Here is a 21,774-nt window from a genome sequence, read left to right as displayed (position 1 = left end):
CTTACCCCACAACAAATTATCATTGGCTACAGAATGGTAATTGATTTTAGAAAATTAAATAAAGCTACAAGAAAATATCATTACCCTCTACCTCTTATTGATTGAATGCTAGAAAGGTCGTCAAAGCACACACATTTTTGCTTCCTTGATGGATATTCCGGTTTTTCTCAAATACATGTCTCACAACCTGATCAAGAGAAAACCACCTTTACTTGTCCTTTTGGAACTTATGCTTATAGATGTATGCCTTTTGGTTTATGCAATGCACCTGCTACCTTTCAAAAATATATGACTATTTTATTCTCTAACTTTTGTGAAAAGATTGTTGAGGTTTTCATGGATGGTTTTTTAGTTTATGGAACTTCATTGGATGATTGCTTGAGTAACCTTGAATGAGTTTTGCAGAGATGTGAGCAAATTGATCTCGTCATGAATTGGCAGAAGTGCCACTTTATGGTTAATGAAGGTATTGTCTTGGGACATAAAATTTCCGAATGAGGTATTGAGGTGGAGAAAGCTAAAGTTGATGCAATTGAGAAAATGCCATGGCCTAAAGATGTCAAAGGTATTCGTAGTTTCCTCAGTCATGCTGGTTTCTATTGGAGATTTATTAAATACTTCTCCTAAATTTCTAGGCCTCTTACAAATCTTTTACAAAAGGATGTCCCATTTGTTTTTTATGATGATTGTGTAGAAGCCTTTGAAACACTTAAGAAAGCCTTAATTTCTGCACCTGTTGTTCAACCACCTAATTGGAACTTGCCTTTTGAAATTATGTGTGATGCTAGTGACTATGATGTTGGTGCTTTTATAGGACAAAGAGTTTATAAGAAATTAAATGTTATTAATTATGCTAGTAAAACTCTAAATAGTGCCCAACGCAATTATGCTACTACTGAAAAAGAAATTTTAGCAATCGTGTTTGCTTGTGATAAATTTAGATCTGACATTGCTGATTCTGAAGTGATTGTTCGCATCAGTCATGCTGCTATAACATATCTTATGGAAAAGAAAGATGCTAAACCTAGACTTATTAGATGGGTTCTTTTGCTACAAGAATTTGACTTACATATCATTGATAGAAAAGGGGCTAAGAACCCTGAAGATGGTAACTTGTCTAGGTTAGAAACTATTCTTCATGACCCACAACCTATTAATGATAGTTTTACAAATGAACAATTAGCTGCAATAAATGTTTCTCATGACACTCCTTGGTTTGCTGACTATGCAAATTATATTGTTTCTAAATACATACCACCTAGCTTCACATACCAAAAAAGAAAAAATTCTTCTATGATTTAAGACATTACTTTTGGGATGACCCACGTCTTTATAAAGAAGCAGTAGATGGTGTTGTTAGATGTCGTGTAACTAAGCATGAACATGAACAAATCCTACATAATTGACACTCCGAAGCTTACGGAGGACATCATGTGGGAGATAGAACTACTCTCAAGGTATTGCAATCCAGTTTTTATTGGCCTACTCTCTTCAAATATGCTCGTAAGTTTGTTTTATCTTGGTATGAATGTCAAAGAATTGGAAATATTGGTAAGCATCCAGAAATGCCTATGAATTATTATCTTGTTGTTGAACCATTTGTTGTATGGGGATTTTATTACATGGGACCTTTTCCTTCCTCTAAAGGGTATACACATATTTTGGTTGATATTGATTTTATTACTAAGTGGGTAGAAGCTATTCCAACTAGTAGTGCTGATCACAACACCTCTATTAAAATGCTTAAGGAAGTCATTTTCCGAAGGTTTGGAGTCCCTAGATATTTAATGACTGATGGTGGTTCACACTTTATTCATGGTGCTTTCCGTAAAATGCTTGCTAAATATGATGTTAACCCTAGAATTGTATCACCCTATCAAACTCAGACTAGTGGTCAAGTTGAACTTAGCAGTAGAGAAATAAACTTAATATTACAAAAAACTATCAATATGTCCCGAAAGAATTGGTCTAAGAAATTAGATGATGCACTTTGGGCCAATAGAACAACATATAAAAATCCTATGGGTACGTCTCCTTATACAATGGTTTATGGAAAATCTTGTCATTTGCCTCTTGAGTTAGAACATAAAGCATATTGGGCAATTAAAGAACTCAACTTTGATTTGAAACTTGCTTGTGAAAAGAGGTTATTTGATATTAGCTCACTAGATGAATGGAGAACCCAAGCTTATGCAAATACCAAGTTATTTAAAGAAAAGGTTAAAAGATGCCATGAAAAGAATCCAAAAGAGTGAGGTCAAGGTTGGAGAATATGTTCTTTTGTACAACTCTCATTTCAGATTCTTTGCAGGAAAAATCCTCTCCAAATGGGAAGGACCCTATGTTATCAAGGAGGTTTATCGACCTGGAGCCATCAAATTAAATAATGCTGAAGGTACTAACCCCAAGGTTGTTAATGAGCAATGAATGAAACAGATATCTCAGGTACACCCATTAATGTTGAAAGCAATATTATCCAAACTATGACACTGGAAGAACACATAAAAGAAACCTTCTGGAACACTCTAGAATTGTGAAAAAGGGAGGTACGTGATACGGTAAGCAAATGGACTACGAAAAATCCGCAAAAATATTTTCTGTCCATTTTGGAATAAAACAAAAATTAGGAAAATAAGAAACAACCAGGAAGGCACCCCTTGTGGGCACAAGACACCAAGGCATGCCTGGCTTGCCAGGCGCGCCGAGGTGGACCGTGCCCAACTCGACTACTTTCCAGACTCTGTTTTTTCTTCCATTTGCTTGTTTCTCAAGATAAAAAATCTTTATATATCCCCTGAACCTATTGACCTCTGTATCATGGAGAGATCTTATGTTTTCTTTTCTCGTTGTTTTCCTTATAGATCTGAAAATATGTCATCCCAAGACTTGGTGAGTGAGAACTATGTTTCTGATTATATCGCATACCCTAAGGCTTGTGGGGATGTAGAGCACTATAGCTAGACTACGGAGGAAGAAGCAGATTATGATCCTAAAGGGGAGGAGGAAATGAGCTAATACGAGGATGAAGTTCCATTGCCTCAACCTGGGGCCATGCACGTGGAATTCAAGAAGTCAAGTCTTCCCAACAAAGCAAAGAAACCTAAGATCCAGTTTATCCCCATTCGTATTTTGCAGGAAAGCAAGAAAGATCTATGCAAAAAAGGTATTGGAGCTCGAGCAGGCGATCTTTGAATTGAAGGAGGAAAATTCCATCCTAAAGCGTAAGCTAAAGAATACGGACAAGCCCTCTACTTCATCCACACCACCACTTTCTTCATCGCCAAAATAAAATTGAGTATCGGGTATGGGCACTCCCCTTGGCTTGTGCCAAGCTTGGGGGAGGTGCCCCGATATTGTATCACCTCCACTATCTTTTGCCTTTACTTACCTTAGTTCGATCCATAGTTATCTTTTGCTTTAGATGAATAAAAGTTTAGTTCGATCCTTTCTTTTCGAAAGTTTGCCTAGTGATCTATCTTTGTAATCGTGTGCGAGATATATAATAAAGTTTAGTTTGAGTTTAGTTTTCTTTACTTTAATGTTCAATAAAAAGGGAAAGGAAATAGATGAAAAAGATCATATGCTAATCTTATGGTAAGTAATGGCATCACATAAGGAAGAGTATAAGTACAAAATTTTATTGGAGATTGACAAACATAGCATTGGTCAATGATGCAATTCATGAAAGAATTAATAAGGGAAGAGAAAATTTGCATGCAAATATACTATCTTGGAAATCTTTTGTGATTTTGAGCCCCCATCAAAATATTATATGCCAAATTTTTTGACGTTGGACAAGGAAGATAACATAATGATTTATGTTTGTTCATATTCACATAGAAGTTATATTGTCATAGATCCTTCAACATGTTGTGCTTGCCCCCATCTTTGCTAGCCAAAAATTCCGCACTAAGTAGAGATACTACTTATGCATCCAAAAACCCTTAAATCCAAATCTTATTTGAAGAGTCCACCATACCTACCTAAGGATTGAGTAAGATCATGTAAGTAAGTTGTCATCGGTGCAATAAGGCAATAAAAATTGCTTCTAAAAGTGTTAGATCATTTAGTGTAAGAGAAAATTGAGCGTTGTACAAACTTGTGATGGCAAAGATAAAAGCGATAGACTGCATAATAAAGGTTGCTCTCATAAGGGGAAATATAAGGTGACATTCTTTTGCACTAAGGGATTGAGCATACACACAAAAAGCGCATGGCAACCTCTGCTTCCCTCTGCGAATGGCCTATCTTTTACTTCTATGTATTTACTTTTATGCAAGAGTCAAAGTTCTCCTCTCTATTCCTTTTTATTTTCTCTTTTGGCAAGCATCATGTGCTGAGGAAAGATATAGGCACATACACTACTAGGGAAAATCCTAGCAGTAGCACGGGTCTAAGGGCAATCAGTAGCGCGGGGCACCGCGCTACTAATGCGATGCTACAACTAACATTTAGCAGTAGCGCACTTCTTCCCGCACTACTACTATAGCTACTTAGCAGTAGTACCGATCATACCAGTGCTACTACTAAGTGGCTTAGCAGTAGCGCTTTCCTGCTCAGCGCTAAAGAGCATTACTAATATATTTTCACATATCTTTCTTTTGCTACGTATTTGTGATGTTTTGTACAGATTTTATATAGTATTCTAATCATATCATAAACTGGCAATATGCTCATCATATCATACTCATAATAGTCTCATCATATCATCCAACACAAATCATGTCGTCACATCATAATCATGATATTACTATACAAGTTACATGGCATGTCTCATCATACATAATGTAGTACTTCTTGAGGGACGGGTTCGTATCCCTCTCTCGCACTAGCATGAACCTAAACTAACTACTTTCTGCTCCGGCGCTGCTATCTAACCCTCTCTCGTTGTCACTCAAAAACCGATACACCTAGGCCTGACACTCCGTCCACTCGTCGTATACTCCTGGCGTAGCAGTTCTTCGCCATCGATGATCTATATACCTGCATCCTCACATGAGTCTATAACATGCAACATTTATAGTTGAGCAACAGAAGGAGAAAGACTTGGCAAAAATAGAAGCAATATTTCATAAGCATAAATAACAAAGTACATAGTACCCAAAATGCCCTAACTAGAGTGATCTTAGATAGTTGAGGAGGACGGTTTAATTACATCACAAATAAAGTTTCATTGTGCATAACTCAAAGTTTCTTCATAGAGAAAGTATGGACTAAACGGACACTTTGTCATATATCGTCAATCACTCCAACATATCGTGCCATCCATCCAAGTCAGGGAGATAGTCCCCGAGCGTAGTGAAAGACTTCAGGTTGAGACGCTAAGCCGATACGCGTGTTCGGACTTCTTCCCGTGAAATTTGACCTTCTTCGTAGAACATCCCTGTTTTTTCGACAAGCTCCTTCATGATGATTTGGGCAAGTTCACACTTTATGTGATATAACTCAGCTCAAAGTCGATGATCAGGGATATCTGCTAGGTTCTTTGCCCATTGCAGAATATGGGCATCGTCGGATCTAGGTAACATGCGAAGGTTGTCCTGATCCCGTGTGTACTCCAGCATGTGGTGGAGGACATAGAATCCATCACTAAGAGTACCACTCAGTTGCTAGATGTAGCATAAGTCCATCTTATGGCCGAAGGCGGGCACGCAGTTCCTTGTCTTCCTGGTCTTGATCTCTCCACCCCGTAGGTCATAGCTAAAGATAGCACTGTCAAGAACAGACTCGATGTGGGTGTAATCCTTTTTCTTCCTGTTATTCAACAGGTCCAAGTAAAGAGCGTGGGAGAATCGGGGTTAAAGGATGATGAGGACGACATGCCCGTCGCTGCGCAAAATAAGTACACCTCAAATTAGCCTCCACGCATGCAAATGAATGATTGAAATCAAATGAAAGATATCTATGGATGACTTAGATGGGATGATAAGGCACGGGAGTCGTCTCCTTGTCCTTATTGGAAACCATGAAATCGGCAATGTAGTTACTCGCGTATTCACGGTGCTTTGGGCAGACTGCCAAGAAGCCCTCCTGCATGAAGTACGGGTCTGCGACATAGATATAAGGTATCTGCTCAATCTCGATGATGTGGTTCATGTGCAAGGCAAAAAGGCGGACAAACGTAAAATCTAGCCTTTTCACGTGAAACATGTTGAATATGTAATCAAATCGAACGAAGAACTTTTCCGCGGGAAATTTGTTGACGTACAACCTTTGCTGCAGCACATTAACCACGTAGAGCGGGTATCCTGGATTTTTCAAGGCGATCAGGATTTTCTCTGTTTGCAACACATCGTCATGAAGTCTCCTTAGATCACCGTATATGGCCTCTAACACTGCCTTAGGTAGGATCGGATCACCGGGGATATGACATTTTGCCGCACTGGAGATAGGTATACGGTCTTGAACGAGAGGCTGGTGAGGCGGCTGGATCATAGAAGCAGCTTTGTTGCCTTTCCTTGGTCTCTTCCTATGCTTCTTTGCTACTATAAGTGAGCCTATAATACATTCATCCTCTAGCAATTCAGGCACCAACTCATCACGCTCAAACCCTGAATACTCATACTACCGAGCCATCAATCCTCTGTCGTCAGAGGCGCCAGTATTGAGATACTGTAGACGGTCATCATCATCCTCATCGATGGCATCATGCATTGCTTCTTCGATGGCGGCAACGTCATCAGCCATTAATGGAGCCTCTTCCTCACCCGGCATGATAGGCGACGCTAATTGGGAAGGTGGGCTGTTGGTGTTCATACCTTGCTGAGGCTGCTTGGGTCTGTTGGTGTTCACCATCAGCATAATCTTCAGCCACAACAGGACCCAATGCTTGCAATCGCCAAGCTGCCTCGGGGTCTCGTCGTCATCTCACCCTAGTGCTACTAGAGGAGCCAAATTCTCGTGGCCCGATTCGACACTGTCCACGGAAACCTTGAAGACGTCAGGGGAGATCGGTCGGCTGTGGAACAATTGTTCCTTCGGCTTCATTATCATCCCCTTCCCCACGTCCACCTTCTGGCCGCTGATGGTGTACAATATAGTGCACGGGGTTACGTCGGCCTGCAAATACATGTCTCTGACGTGATACATCTAAAAGGCAATGGAAACGGGAGATTATACATATATTAAAGAGGGTCGGTGTGACAGGTACCGTGAGGGTGTCGAGGTCAGCCAAAGATGAAGCACCACCGAGCACGTCCGATACGGAGGACGAGGTGCTATGAGGAGGTGTGGGAGCCGGTGCAGGAGCAGGTGCGGGAGCTGGTGCGGGAGCTGGTGCGGGAGCAGGTGCGGGATCCGGTGTAGGAGCAGGTGCTGGTGCAACTCTAGTCGAGCTGCTCCCCAAGAAGTTGGAAAGGGGAAACTCCATTGCATCCTTATTTGGACACTGCTTGGTCCAACTGATGATAGCCAAAACCAAGACACTATATGAAGCTGCAATCTCCTCTTTTGCGGCAGCTACCGTTGCTTTGACTGTCTCAGCTGATTTCTTATCAAACACAATCGCAGCCTTCTTGTCAAGGTTTTCTTCACTTAACCTCCATCTTTCCTTTGTCACCTCTGTGGTCTCACGGTAGTACTTCTTCCATGGGGCGCCGTCTCCGACGCCGTCCACGCATCCATACGACGGCCAAGTGTCCACTGGGAGTCGTTTCAATATGTTAAAGGCATGACTAAATGGGGTGTCCCACTTGGGCCTCGCCAACGCCTCAGACGGTGAGTCGCTTTTGTCCGCGATCCTATGCTGCTCTTTCTGCAAAAGGAACAAGGATCATTGACAAATGTGACTAAGCATGTAGTCGAATTGATCAGAAGCTAAAATTAGGGGGTACATTAATAATTACCAGCAATCTCATGAACTCCTTCATGCCCGCGTCCGTATCGAAAACCTTGTTGACTGGGTCCCAATGGTACCGGGCCATGATGATGTCACGCTCCTGCAGGATGGTGGACTCCGCCAAGGGGTCTGGGATCCCAATACTTTTGCGTTCAGCATCCTCCTTGGCCCATATGGGCCTCTTCCCTGTGTAACCAACGTTTCTGAGGTGGTGGCACCCCATGTTCCTCTCTTGGAGCCCCTTCATGTACTCCGACATTTCTTTGACAACTTTGGCAATGCAAGTCTTCTTGAATATTTCGAACTACTCTTCTGTCACGGGAAACCACGACCACCTATGGGACCAGGATGGCCCCTAGCTGGTTCGGTAGGTGGACGTCACATTGCACAAAGAGAATACCAACATGGGGTAGCATGTCAGAGATCACACGGGAAATTCTACCTAGGTCCAGGCTGCCGTGAGGCGTAAAACCCTACTCCTGTTTTGGTGCGTTGATGGTGGAAATGCGGTGGCGGGGCGTAGTACACTTTCCCGGCAAGGGTTGCCTCAGGGTGGCAGCGACTACACGCGTATGGGGGTGTGAATTATCCAACTTTCAAACCTCTTAAATCATTGTCATGGGCCTCCTTCTATAGGTTAAGGGGTCACCACAGTGGAAAATCAGTCATTAGACACAGATAGGATAGCAAATAGTGCTATCATACCTAACTTTGCAGGCTGATAGTGCCCATTTAATGCACCGCTTAACGTCATGTCGTTGGTTGCCCGGCAAGGCTTGCCGGGCTATCTTGCCAGCTCCACGCCTACTCGTCTGATACTTCACAGGACGGGTGTTGCCTGTGGGTTTTCTTATAGAAAGGGGCTTCCATGTGGCGAATGGCTCCCACCTAATCACTCTGTGGCTTGGCACCGCACTGATCGACAACCACTACAAAAAATATACACTTCCGTGATGATACGTGTTTGTCATAGTAGGTCGCGTTTTTTGTCATGCATGTACATCCATGACAAATTTATGACAGAATCAAGATAGTCATACATGTGCTGTCGTAGAAGTATTCCATGACATTACCAAAATTATCATCACGGAAGTGTCCACTTCCATGACGATAAATCGCGTGTCACAGAAGTGCTTTCGTCAAGGGTGACCGACACATGGCATCCACCATAACGGAATGTCGTTAAGCTATCAGGGCGGGTTTTGGATCCGATAACCCGTTAACAGCCCCGACCAATGGGGATTTTCCATGTGTAAAATCGTCATTGGCTGGAGGAAACATGTGTCGGCTCATTGTTGGGACAGATGTCATCCACTCATTGGATAGAAGGCGCCTATGATACGTCGACACGTGGCACGACCCAACAGAGGCACATTCCTGTGAAAAGGCCGGTCCGTTTGACTTGGTCAAAAGGTGACGGGCCGGCCCATGGAAAGCCTGTTAACGGCCTGTTCGCATATAGCCCATTTACATCCCACTAACCCAAGGCCCGTTACGCCCTACACGAATTAGGCCCAGTAGTGTCATCTGGGCCATCCAATATGATTCCAGCCCATTTTCACTTCTAGCCCATGTATGGCCCATAACATCTTCGGCCCATATGAGGCCCTATGTAACTCTTGGCCTATTACGGCCCGTGGTGAAACTGGCCCGCAATGAACAGTGTATCACTTTAGACCCATTGACGGCCCGTGGTGAAACTGGCCCGTAATGAACAGTGTATCACTTTATACCCATTAAGGGCCCGTTATTCAGTTGGGCCGTTTCCATCCCATGTTATCTTTCGACCTTCTCAGAGCCCATTTATTATTGGGCTCATTTCGAGCATTCGTTTACTTACGGCCCATTACTGTCATTTTCTGCTTGTGGGCCAAATTCAGCCCGTGGTTACAGTCGGCCCGTTTGTGGTCCATTAATACATTTGGGCCGTTTTCATAGCGTCATCAAATACAGCCTATTAACGATGGCCCATTATGGTCGGCCCATGAAAGGACGATTCCAACTCTAGCCCGTTTACGACCATAATGCGGCATGTCACTACAAGAAATATGTCAACTTGTGACCCTCACTATTGGCCGCTAAATGTCATTGTTTTTCATTTGTGACCTTTTTTTGACCAAAAACAGAAGGTCAAAAGCTGGCGGTCGTAAACTGAAATTAACGACCTTCTGTAAAAGGTCGTTGGTTCCACGACCAAATTTTTGGTCACTAGCAACCTCCTCAGGCCATGTAGGCATCCAGCGTGGCAAGCTGATGTGGCACAAGAATCAGCCCGATCCGATTCAGCATTTTACATGGGCCGAGCCCAACAATTCGGCCTTTTTAATGTATTTTTTCCATTAATTTTTGGTCGGGCTCATGGGCCAAGCCCAACAATCCAGGCGTTTTAACGTTGGGTCATGGCCTTCTTGGCTCAAGAGTTTCAGTTTTTCTTTTTCTCAAAAGATTGGTCCCAATTGTTAGATTCTAGTAATGGGACCCGGTTGTCAGGGTCAAGTTCTTTAGATGTCATTTCACAGTAAATAAGTAACCAATATCTAAATCAGCACTAGCAAAATACACTGCTTGAAATAGTAGCCAGAATGGCAATCACAATATTACAACGTGAATACATTTTTTTGTGGGTAAACGTGGATACATCATACAACACAAATACAATGGCAATGACAATATTACAAGCTCTACTACTTCTGTCAATCTTCTTCAACATGGACCTCCTTCAGTCCTTCTATAGCAGTCACAAACTCTCATCCTTTCAACCTTCTTTTGCATGGAGGTACTGTGAGAGGAAATCTACAGTTAAGAACAAAATACATATCCAAGCAGTTGGGTACAAATCACTTTGGAAAGCACAAGATATCATTTGGCCGAATATCACTTGTGCATGGGACAGTATCTGTACAATTGTACAATGCGAAAGGAATTACAACTAAACAAAAATTATCAGTATAACAAAAGGTAGAGACTGTGTTGTGCTTTATCAAACAAAATTTAACATTATAAATAGGCAGAAACTTTGCAAGTTTATCAGTACAAACTGGATTTCTAAACAACATTTGACTAAAATGACAATCTATTTAAAGTACTTAAGGTTTGAGCCATTTTCAATGTTGTCATTTACCTTCCAGGGGCAGTGAAGAGCATACAGATAGTAAAATAGTATAGGATAATAGTACCAGTGCCAGGCAAGGTAGCTGTTACATGAATCAGAAGAGAAGAATCAAAAAATCTGGAGCCAATATATTATGAACAAAACAGTAAAAGAAGTAAGGACACATAATCTATTCCATGAGATTTAGTCAACTTTAGGGAGCATGGCAGATTCATACCAATATTTGCAAGCATGTAAATACTGATTCAACACTAGGGAGTACTGACTTTTTGTGGCAGCAAGAAAGCAAATCAATTTGGCAAGCAGTGCAACACCAAGTGAATTTATAGCAGTAGCACTAGGGAGTAGGGACTGACAACAGTAGCACTAGATTCCCCATAATATATCTAAAAATTACTGAAAATAAGCGTACCATTTGCTCCTCTAGGAACTAACAATAGTCGAGTCTAAGTTGATTACCCCGTAGAATTTGTGTGGAATTGCGCATAAGCATGAGAGGCAACCGAGAGGGAGCAGCGAGAGTGCACTGACCTGGACGGAGAACCTCTTCTCACTGTAGAAAGACTCACCGTCGACCATGTTCTTGGTGTAGAGTGCGTCCTCCTTGGCCTTGGCGATGAAGACGATGTCGTGCTTTGATACGTCTCCAACGTATCTATAATTTTTGATTGCTCGATGCTACTTTTATCTACTGTTTTAGGCAATATTGGGCTTTATTATCCACTTCTATATTATTTTTGGGACTAACCTATTAACCGGAGGCCCAACCCAGATTTGTTGTTTTATGCCTATTTCAGTGTTTCGAGGAAAAGGAATATCAGACGGAGTCAAAACGGAACGAAATCAACTTGAGAAGTTAATTTTGGAAGGAAACCAACCTGATGGGCTTGGAGTGCACTCCAGGGGAGTCCCAGGCTGCCCACGAGGGTGGAGGGTGCCCCCCCTAGCGCGCCCCCTACCTCATGAGCAGCCCGGGGGTCCACCGATGTACCCCCTGCATCCATATATACCTACGTACCCTAAAACTTCCAGAACAGAAGATAGATTGAGAGTTCCGCCGTCGCAAGCCTCTGTAGCCACCAAAAACCAATCGGGACCCTGTTACGGCACCCTGCCGGAGGGGGATCCCATCACCGGAGGCCATCTTCATCATCCCGGTGCTATCCATGATGAGGAGGGAGTAGTTCACCCTCGGGGCTGAGGGTATGTACCAGTAGCTATGTGTTTGATCTCTCTCTCTCTCTCTCATGTTCTCTCTCGTGTTCCTCTATGGCACGATCTTGATGTATCCCAAGCTTTTCTATTGTAGTTGCATCTTGTGATGTTTTCCCCCTCTACTCTCTTGTGATGAATTGAGTTTCCCCTTTGAAGTTATCTTATCAGATTGAGTCTTTTTTGAACACTTGATGTATGTCTTGCCGTGATTATCTGTGGTGACAATGGGATATCATGTGCCACTTGATGTATGTTTTGGTGATCAACTTGCGGGTTTCGTGACACTTGGGAACCTATGCATAGGGGTTGGCACACATTCTTGACTGTTCGGTAGTAGCTTTGGGGCACTCTTTGAAGTACTTTTATGTTGGTTGGATGAATCTGAGATTGTGTGATGCATATCGTATAATCATGCCCACGGATACTTGAGGTGACAATGGAGTATCTAGGTGACATTAGGGTTTTTGTTGATTTGTGTTTTAAGGTGTTATTCTAGTATGAACTCTTTTATAGATCGATCCGAAAGAATAACTTTGTGGTGGTTTCGTACCGACCATAATCTCTATGTTTGTTCTCGGCTATTAGTGGCTTTGGAGTGACTCTTTGTTGCATATTGAGGGCTTGTCATATGTTCTATCTATGTTATTATTGTTGAGAGAACTTACACTAGTGAAAGTATGAACCCTAGGCCTTGTTTCGTACCATTGCAATACCATTTATGCTCACTTTTATCGCTTGTTACCGTGCTGTTTTTATTATTTCAGATTACAAATACCTTTATCTACTATCTATTTTGCACTTGTATCTTCATCTCTTTGCCGAACTAGTGCACCTATACAATTTACCATTGTATTGGGTGTGTTGGGGACACAAGAGACTTTTTGTTATTTGGTTGCAGGGTTGTTTGAGAGAGACCATCTTCATCCTACGCCTCCTACGGATTGATAAACCTTAGGTCATCCACTTGAGGGAAATTTGCTACTGTCCTACAAACCTGTGCACTTGCAGGCCCAACAACGTCTACAAGAAGAAGGTTGTGTAGTAGACATCCAGCTCTTTTCTGGCGCCGTTGCCGGGGAGGTGAGTGCTTGAAGGTATATCTTTAGATCTTGCAATCGAATCTTTTTATTTCTTGTTTTAGCACTAGTTTATTTTATAAAAGAAAACTACCAAAAAAATGGAGTTGAGTTTGTCTCATACGCTTCACCTTTTTAATATCTTTCGTGAGTATGATGGAAAGGAAAATTGTGCTCAAGTGCTAGAAGAAGAAATCTATAGAATGTTTGGTACTAAATCTTTGAATGATGAGCATGATTGTAATGTTGTTAGTATGAATTCCTTGAATATCCATGATGCTAATGATATGCAAAGCCACAAGCTTGGGGAAGCTATGTTTGATGGAGATGATATTTGTTGTCCCCCAAGCTTTGATGAGAAAATTTACTATGATGAAAGCATGCCTCCTATTTATGATGATTATAGTGATGATACGTATGCTATAAAGAAGAAGTTTGCTTATGTGGAGAGTAGAAAATTTCTATGCTTGTAGATCATGAAAAGAATGCTTTAGGTGCTGGTTATATTGTTGAATTCATTCATGATGCTACTGAAAATTATTATGAGGGAGGAACATATGCTTGTAGGAATTGCAATAATGTCAAGTTTCCTCTCTATGTGCTTAAATTCTTTAAGCTATGCTTGTTGTGCCATCCTATGCTAGTTGATTATTGTTCCCATAAGTTGTTTGCTCACAAAATCCCTATGCATAGGAAGTGGGTTAGGCTTAAATGTGATAGTCATATGCTTCATGATGCTCCCGTTATGTTTCAATTCTTATCTTTTTTTGTGAGCATCATTGTCATCATCATGCCTAGCTAAAAAGGCATTAAAGAAAAGCGCTTGTTGGGAGACAACCCAATATTTATCCTTACTGTTTTTGTGTGTCCACATGACTATGCTACTGTAGTAATCATGTTTTATAGCTTTTGTTTCAATAAAGTGCCAAGTAGAACCTTTGGGAAGACTTGGATGAAGTTTATGTGATCTTGCTGTGAAAAACAGAAACTTTAGAGCTCACGAGATTAGCTGCCATTGTTTACTGGATAGTGATTTTAGGTTCATTCTTTTTTCATATGATTAATAGACTAATTTCGCAGGTCCAGCAATTTATTTCATAATTTTTTGGGTTCTAGAAGTATGCGTTTGATACATATTACTACAGACTGTTCTGTTTTTGACAGATTCTGTTTTCTATGTGTTGTTTGCTTATTTTGATGAATCTATGAGTAGTATTGGAGGGTATGAACCATAGATAAGTTAGAATACAGTAGATATTACACCAATATGAATTTAGATTGAGTTAATTACAGTACCTAAGTGGTGTCTTTCTTTTCTTATACTAGCGGAGCTTACGAGTTTTGTTTTTGAGTTTTATGTGGTTGAAGTTTTCAAGTTTTGGGTAAGGATTCGATGGACTATGGGATAAGGAGTGGCAAGAGCCTAATCTTGGGGATGCCCAAGGCACCCCAAGGTAATATTCAAGGACAACCAAGAGCCTAAGCATGGGGATGCCCCTGAAGGCATCCCCTCTTTCGTCTTCGTTCATCGGTAACTTTACTTGGAGCTATATTTTTATTCACCACATGATATGTGTTTTGCTTGGAGCGTCAATTCCTTTTGTTAGTTTTTTTCTCTCTGTTAGTTATAATAATGTTTTGCCTCTTTAGTTTCAATAAAAAAGTCAAGGATAGCCTTTGCCATGCTTATTTTGCTAGTTTGCATGTTGCTGTTTGAAAACAGAAAGTTTACCGCTGTTGCAAAAATTGCCTAGAAAAGTCAGAGAATGGTCTAACGTTGAATCTTTTTGCATATTGAGTTCTGATAAATTTATTACAGTGGGAATTTTAGTTCATAATTTTTGGAGTCAGGGAAGTATTGATACTCTTGCATTCTTTACAGATTGTACTGTTTTGACAGATTGCTGTTATGGTTGCATTGTTTGCATATGTTTGCTTGTTTAATGATTCTATTTGATGATAGGAGTATTAAATATACAGAGGCATTTAGTATTAATTGTTGAATAATTATTTAAGTGATTTGTTACAGTAGAAAATGATAAGGTTTTGCATTGGTTTATACTAACCTATCTCACGAGTTCTTGTTGAGTTTGTTGTGAATGAAGCTTTTAATAAAAAGAAGAGAAACCATGATATAAGAGGAATTAAGGAGACACAAAAGTTCAAGCTTGGGGATGCCCAAGGCACCCCAAGATAATATTTCAAGAATTCTCAAGCATCTAAGCTTGGGGATGCCCCGGTAGGCATCCCACCTTTCTTCTTCAACAACTATCGGTTAGTATCCGTTGAGCCTAAGTTTTTGCTTCTTCACATGAGTTTTGCTATCCTTCCATTGTAGTTTTCTTTAGCTTTGCTTGCTGTTTGAATAAAGTATCAAGATCTGAATTATTTATTGAGAGAGAGCCATACATGATTTGGAATTTGTTAGAATACTCTATGTGCTTCACTTATATCTTTTGAGCGTGATAATTTTTGCTCTAGTGCTTCACTTATATCTTTTAGAGCATGGTGGTGGATTTATTTTAAAGAAACTATTGATCTCTCATGCTTCACTTAGATTATTTTGAGAGTCTTTAATAGCATGGTAATTTGCTTAATGTTAATACATTTGGTGTTCAAGATATGTGAAACTTTCTTTTGAGTGAATTGAATACTAAGATAAGTTTGATGCTTGATAATTGTTTTGAGATATGGAGGTGATAATATCAAAGTCGTGCTAGTTGGGTGATTATGAATTTGAGAAATACTTGTGTTGAAGTTTGCAAATCCCGTAGCATGCACGTATTCTTAAAGTTATGTAACAAATTTGAAACATGAAGTGTACCTGGCTTGTGCATCCTTATGAGTGGCGGTCGAGGACGAGCGATGGTCTTTTCCTACCAATCTATCCCCCTAGGAGCATGCGTGTAGTACTTGAATTTTTGATGACTTCTATATTTTTGCAATAAGTATATGAGTTCTTTTGACTAATGTTGAGTCCATGGATTATACGCACTTTTACCTTTCCGCCATTGCTAGCCTCTTCGGTACCGTGCATTGCCCTTTCTCACCTTGACAGTTGGTGCAAACTTCACCGGTGCATCCAAACCCCGTGATACGATATGCTCTATCACACATAAACCTCCTTTTATCTTCCTCAAAACAGCCACCATACCTTCCTATTATGGCATTTCCATAGCCATTCCGAGATATATTGCCATGCAACTTCCATCATCATATTCATGACATACATTACTTTTGTCATATTGCCATTGCATGATCTTGTAGTTGACATCGTATTTGTGGCAAAGCCACCATGCACTATTTTTCATACATTTCACTCTTGATTGCACCATCCCGGTACACCGCCGGAGGCATTCATATAGAGTCATATCTTGTTCTAAGTTTCAAGTTGTAATCCTTGTGTTGTAATCAATAGAAGTGTGATGATCATCATTATTAGAGCATTGCCCAAATAAAAAAAGGGAGAAAGGCCAAAAATAAAAAAAGAAAGGCCCAAAAAAAAGAAAAAAAGGGCAATGCTACTATCTCCTTTTCCACACTTGTTCTTCAAAGTAGCACCTTGTTCTTCATGCAGTCTCATATATTGTGCTTCAAAGTAGCACCTTGTTCTTCATGTAGTGAGTCTTATATATTGTGCTTAAAAGTAGCACCTTGTTCTTCATGTAGTGAGTCTCATATGTTGTCCTTTTTTATACTAGTGGGAATTTTTCATTATAGAACTTGGCTTGTATATTCCTACGATGGGCTTCCTCAAATGCCCTAGGTCTTCATGAGCAAGCAAGTTGGATGCACACCCACTAGTTTTCTTTTGTTGAGCATTCATAGCTCTAGTGCATCCGTTGCATGGCAATCCCTACTCCTCATGTTGACATCAATTGATGGGCATCTCCATAGCCCGTTGATTAGCCTCGTCAATGTGAGACTTTCTCCTTTTTGTCTTCTCCATACAATCCCCATCATCATATTCTATTCCACCCATAGTGCTATATCCATGGCTCACGCTCATGTATTGCGTGAAGGTTGAATTTTTTTGAGATTATTTAAGTATGAAACAATTGCTTGGCTTGTCATCGGGGGTATAGAAGTTGGGAACATCTTTATGTGACAAAAATGAAGCATAGCGTAACTATATGATTTTGCAGGGATGAACTTTCTTTTGCCATGTTATTTTGAGAAGACATGATTGCTTTGATTAGTATGCTTGAAGTATTATTATTTTTGTGTCAATATGAACTTTTGTCTTGAATCTTTCAGATCTGAATATTCATGCCACGATTAAGAAGATTTACGTTGAAATTAAGCCAAAGTATCACTCCGCATCAAAAATTCTTTTTTATCATTTACCTACTCGAGGACGAGAAGGAATTAAGCTTGGGGATGCTTGATACGTCTCCAACGTATCTATAATTTTTGATTGCTCCATGCTACTTTATCTACTGTTTTAGGCAATACTGGGCTTTATTATCCACTTTTATATTATTTTTGGGACTAACCTATTAACCGGAGGCCCAACCTAGATTTGTTGTTTTATGCCTATTTCAGTGTTTCGAGGAAAAGGAATATCAGACGGAGTCAAAACGGAACGAAATCAACTGGAGAAGTTAATTTTGGAAGGAAACCAACCTGATGAGCTTGGAGTGCACGCCAGGGGAGTCCCGGGCTGCCCACGAGGGTGGAGGGCGCCCCCCTGGGCGCGCCCCCCCTACCTCGTGAGCAGCCCGGAGGTCCACCGACGTACCCCTGCACCCATATATACCTACGTACCCTAAAACTTCCAGAATAGAAGATATATTGAGAGTTCCGCCGCCGCAAGCCTCTGTAGCCACCAAAAACCAATCGGGACCCTGTTCCGGCACCCTGCCGGAGGGGGATCCCATCACCGGAGTCCATCTTCATCATCCCGGCGCTATCCATGACGAGGAGGGAGTAGTTCACCCTCAGGGCTGAGGGTATGTACCAGTAGCTATTTGTTTGATCTCTCTCTCTCGCACGCGTTCCTCTGTGGCACAATCTTGATGTATCCCGAGCTTTGCTATTGTAGTTGGATCTTATGATGTTTTCCCCCTCTACTCTCTTGTGATGAATTGAGTTTCCCCTTTGAAGTTATCTTATCGGATTGAGTCTTTTTTGAACACTTGATGTATGTCTTGCCGTGATTATCTGTGGTGACAATGGGATATCATGTGCCACTTGATGTATGTTTTGGTGATCAACTTGCGGGTTTCGTGACACTTGGGAACCTATGCATAGGGGTTGGCACACGTTCTTGACTCTCCGGTAGTAGCTTTGGGGCACTCTTTGAAGTACTTTTATGTTAGTTGGATGAATCTGAGATTGTGTGATGCATATCGTATAATCATGCCCACGGATACTTGAGGTGACAATGGAGTATCTAGGTGACATTAGGGTTTTGGTTGATTTGTGTCTTAAGGTGTTATTCTAGTACGAACACTTTTATAGATCGATCCGAAATAATAACTTTGTGGTGTTTCGTACCCGACCATAATCTCTATGATTGTTCTCCGCTATTAGTGGCTTTGGAGTGACTCTTTGTTGCATATTGAGGGCTTGTCATATGTTCTATCTATGTTATTATTGTTGAGAGAACTTACACTAGTGAAAGTATGAACCCTAGGCCTTGTTTCCTACCATTGCAATACCATTTACGCTCACTTTTATTGCTTGTTACCTTGCTATTTTTATTATTTCAAATTACAAATACCTTTATCTACTATCTATTTTGCACTTGTATCTTCATCTCTTCGCCGAACTAGTGCACCTATACAATTTACCATTGTATTGGGTGTGTTGGGGACACAAGAGACTTTTTGTTATTTGGTTGCAGGGTTGTTTGAGAGAGACCATCTTCATCCTACGCCTCCTACAGATTGATAAACCTTAGGTCATCCACTTGAGGGAAATTTGCTACTGTCCGACAAACCTGTGCACTTGCAGGCCCAACAACGTCTACAAGAAGAAGGTTGTGTAGTAGACATCATGCTTTTGTGGCACGACGACCACCTTGGCCCCGCCCTTCATGCCTGGTCCTCCCCTTCCCCCTCTCCTGCCCTTCATGCGCTTTTAACTTGAAGCAACTGCATTTATAGAAGGAGAGGACTGAAGTTAGGTAAGTGATAAAAAGAATCTACCAAAAAAGTTGATCTCCACAAACTCAGCAACTAGATAATGGCCACTGTTTGTATTTTAGTGAAGAACACCCCAAGCAAATAACAACAGATGGGCATTAAGACAAAAAAATTGGCAATCGCAGCATCATGTTTGAGCAGTAGTGCAGTACAAATCCTTGTGTAGCACAAGCAAGAGGACCATGTACTACTCCTAATTACACATAGTAGATGGCAAGAGTGAGAGCGGCGCTTACTTGGAAGTGCTAATAAAGAGGCTGGTATTATTCTAGGGCGCTGTATTCATCTCTAGGGCATAGCAAAAGCAAGCCAAAAAGGTAAACTTCAGTCCCATTACAGAATGCAAATTCCATACTACAAACAATACAATGATTATCATAGCATAAACTCTATTGTCTGAACAAACATTGTAACTCCCATTGCGCTAGAGAGAGATGACATTTTGGATCAATCAGAAAAAGGGTAATGCATTCATCAATAAAAAATGGCAGCAAAAGCAAGCCTAAGAGCCAAACTTCGCACTGAGTTTCCAGTCCAAAACCTTACACTACAGACTATACTATTACATTGACCATCCTAACATTCAGAGCATGGCTTTGGAATTTAACTCCGAATCAGCATGGCATTGACCATGGTAACATTCCGAGCATGATATTGACCATCCTACAAACAACATAACTATGGGCAAGATCAGGAGAATGGAATGGAATGCGTAACAACCATCCTTCACTGCCCTGCGTAACAACCATGTTTGTTTCAGCTAGTGTGGCATTTCGACAAACAGGCTATGGGCAAGATCAGGAGAATGGAATGGCACCTGCATGGTGTAGGTCTTGCCACTATCTGTCGCTCCATAGGAAAACACGGTCGCGTAGATGCCCTCGAAGATGCCCGGGATCAAACAAATGTCTGATCCATGCTCCAGCGGAGGCTCGGGCTCCACCCTCTAATCCAGCGGCGCCTGCAGAAAGATAGAGAGAGTGTCAAACCAAGAGAGAGGGTGCAACAAGAGCAGTCCTTTACCAATCCTAGCAAATAAGCCCAGCGGATAAGAATTTACAGACAACCGGATTGGAACTCCACCAAATAAGCAGCCCCAGGGGCGCCAAGCCAAAACGAAGGGATTAGAGGCATGGCATGGAGAAATAGGAGTAGTCCTTTACCAATCCGCAGTCGGCGGCCGCGGCAGGATGCAGGAAGCAGCACGGCCACAGGGCATGGAGGCGGCATCGGGGCGGAAGGGGTCCGTGCGTGCGGGTGGAGGTGGAGGCAGAGGCGGAGCTCCATGCTGGAGGCGCTGGTAGGTGGGTCAATGGGAGGGAGAGGGCGGGCACAGTCCAGCACGATGCCCAGCTGCGTCTGCCATGGCATTCAAAGGAGGCGACGCCGAGCATGGGCAGCTCCACGAGGCTCCACTCGTAGTAGGTGCCGCCTTCGCCGCCGTAGGCATTGGCTAGCAGCCTCGGGGTCAGAAGGGAGGGGTGGGATCGGAGGGCCCCGAGATGTTGGCGACGATCGCGGATCTGGATCTGGATTGGTTGCAAGAGAGAGAGAGAGAGAGAGAGCGAAATGGCCGGTGTGGGTGGACGATGGGAGACGATGTGGTGGGGTGGAGGGCGGGAGAGCGATGCGGTGGGATCCCATCGGCGGGAGAGTGATGCGGTGGGATCCCATCGGTGGTAGCCGCCGTCTTCGATCTGGATCAGAGAGAGGAAGAGAGAGAGAGGTGGCGGCGCGTGGAAGGACAAAGGGGATCGAACAAGGAGAGTTTGTCACGGGCTACTAGGGTACGGGTCGGGTTGCGGAGAGGTGAGTGATAGACGTTGGATCTGTTGTGTGTGGATGGCTCAGATCAGCTACAGTGGGGTGATCCGTGGGAAGAGTCCTGATTGGTTCAGAACATCTGTGATATAAAATAGTTTCTAAGTGCTGAAAATATAGGTATTTTGTGAAGCAGCCATCAAAAATATTTTGCAAAAGGGCACCACTAAAATTTCACTCAAATTATACCACACTTGATGGATGATCACCAATTTCCATACATTTCCAATCTTTCTACCTATTTTTGGTCATTTAAATGGGGTTTGTTCGATTCAGCAGGAACCGAGTCAAATTTGAACTACACGTGCCTCATAGTTTACTCTTTACTTTTTTCAGAATTTATTTTGGGTACATAAGTATCTATTTAATCAGAGAAATGCCAAAAATTTCCCAATATTCAACCATTAGCTTGAAACAGCCATGCCCGCCGTTTTGACCGCATTTTGAAACAGGCATGAAAAATTCAAAAAAAATAAAAAATGGAAAATCTTCACATTATGTAATTATATGTGCATCTTGAATGGCAATTATTTTTAAAAAGTGTTCTAAGAAACGAGCCATCAC

The sequence above is a fragment of the Triticum dicoccoides genome, chromosome 2B (genome assembly GCF_002162155.2).
Source record: "Triticum dicoccoides isolate Atlit2015 ecotype Zavitan chromosome 2B, WEW_v2.0, whole genome shotgun sequence".
In the NCBI taxonomy this organism is placed as follows: domain Eukaryota; kingdom Viridiplantae; phylum Streptophyta; class Magnoliopsida; order Poales; family Poaceae; genus Triticum; species Triticum dicoccoides.
This window is presented reverse-complemented; position numbering follows the sequence as displayed.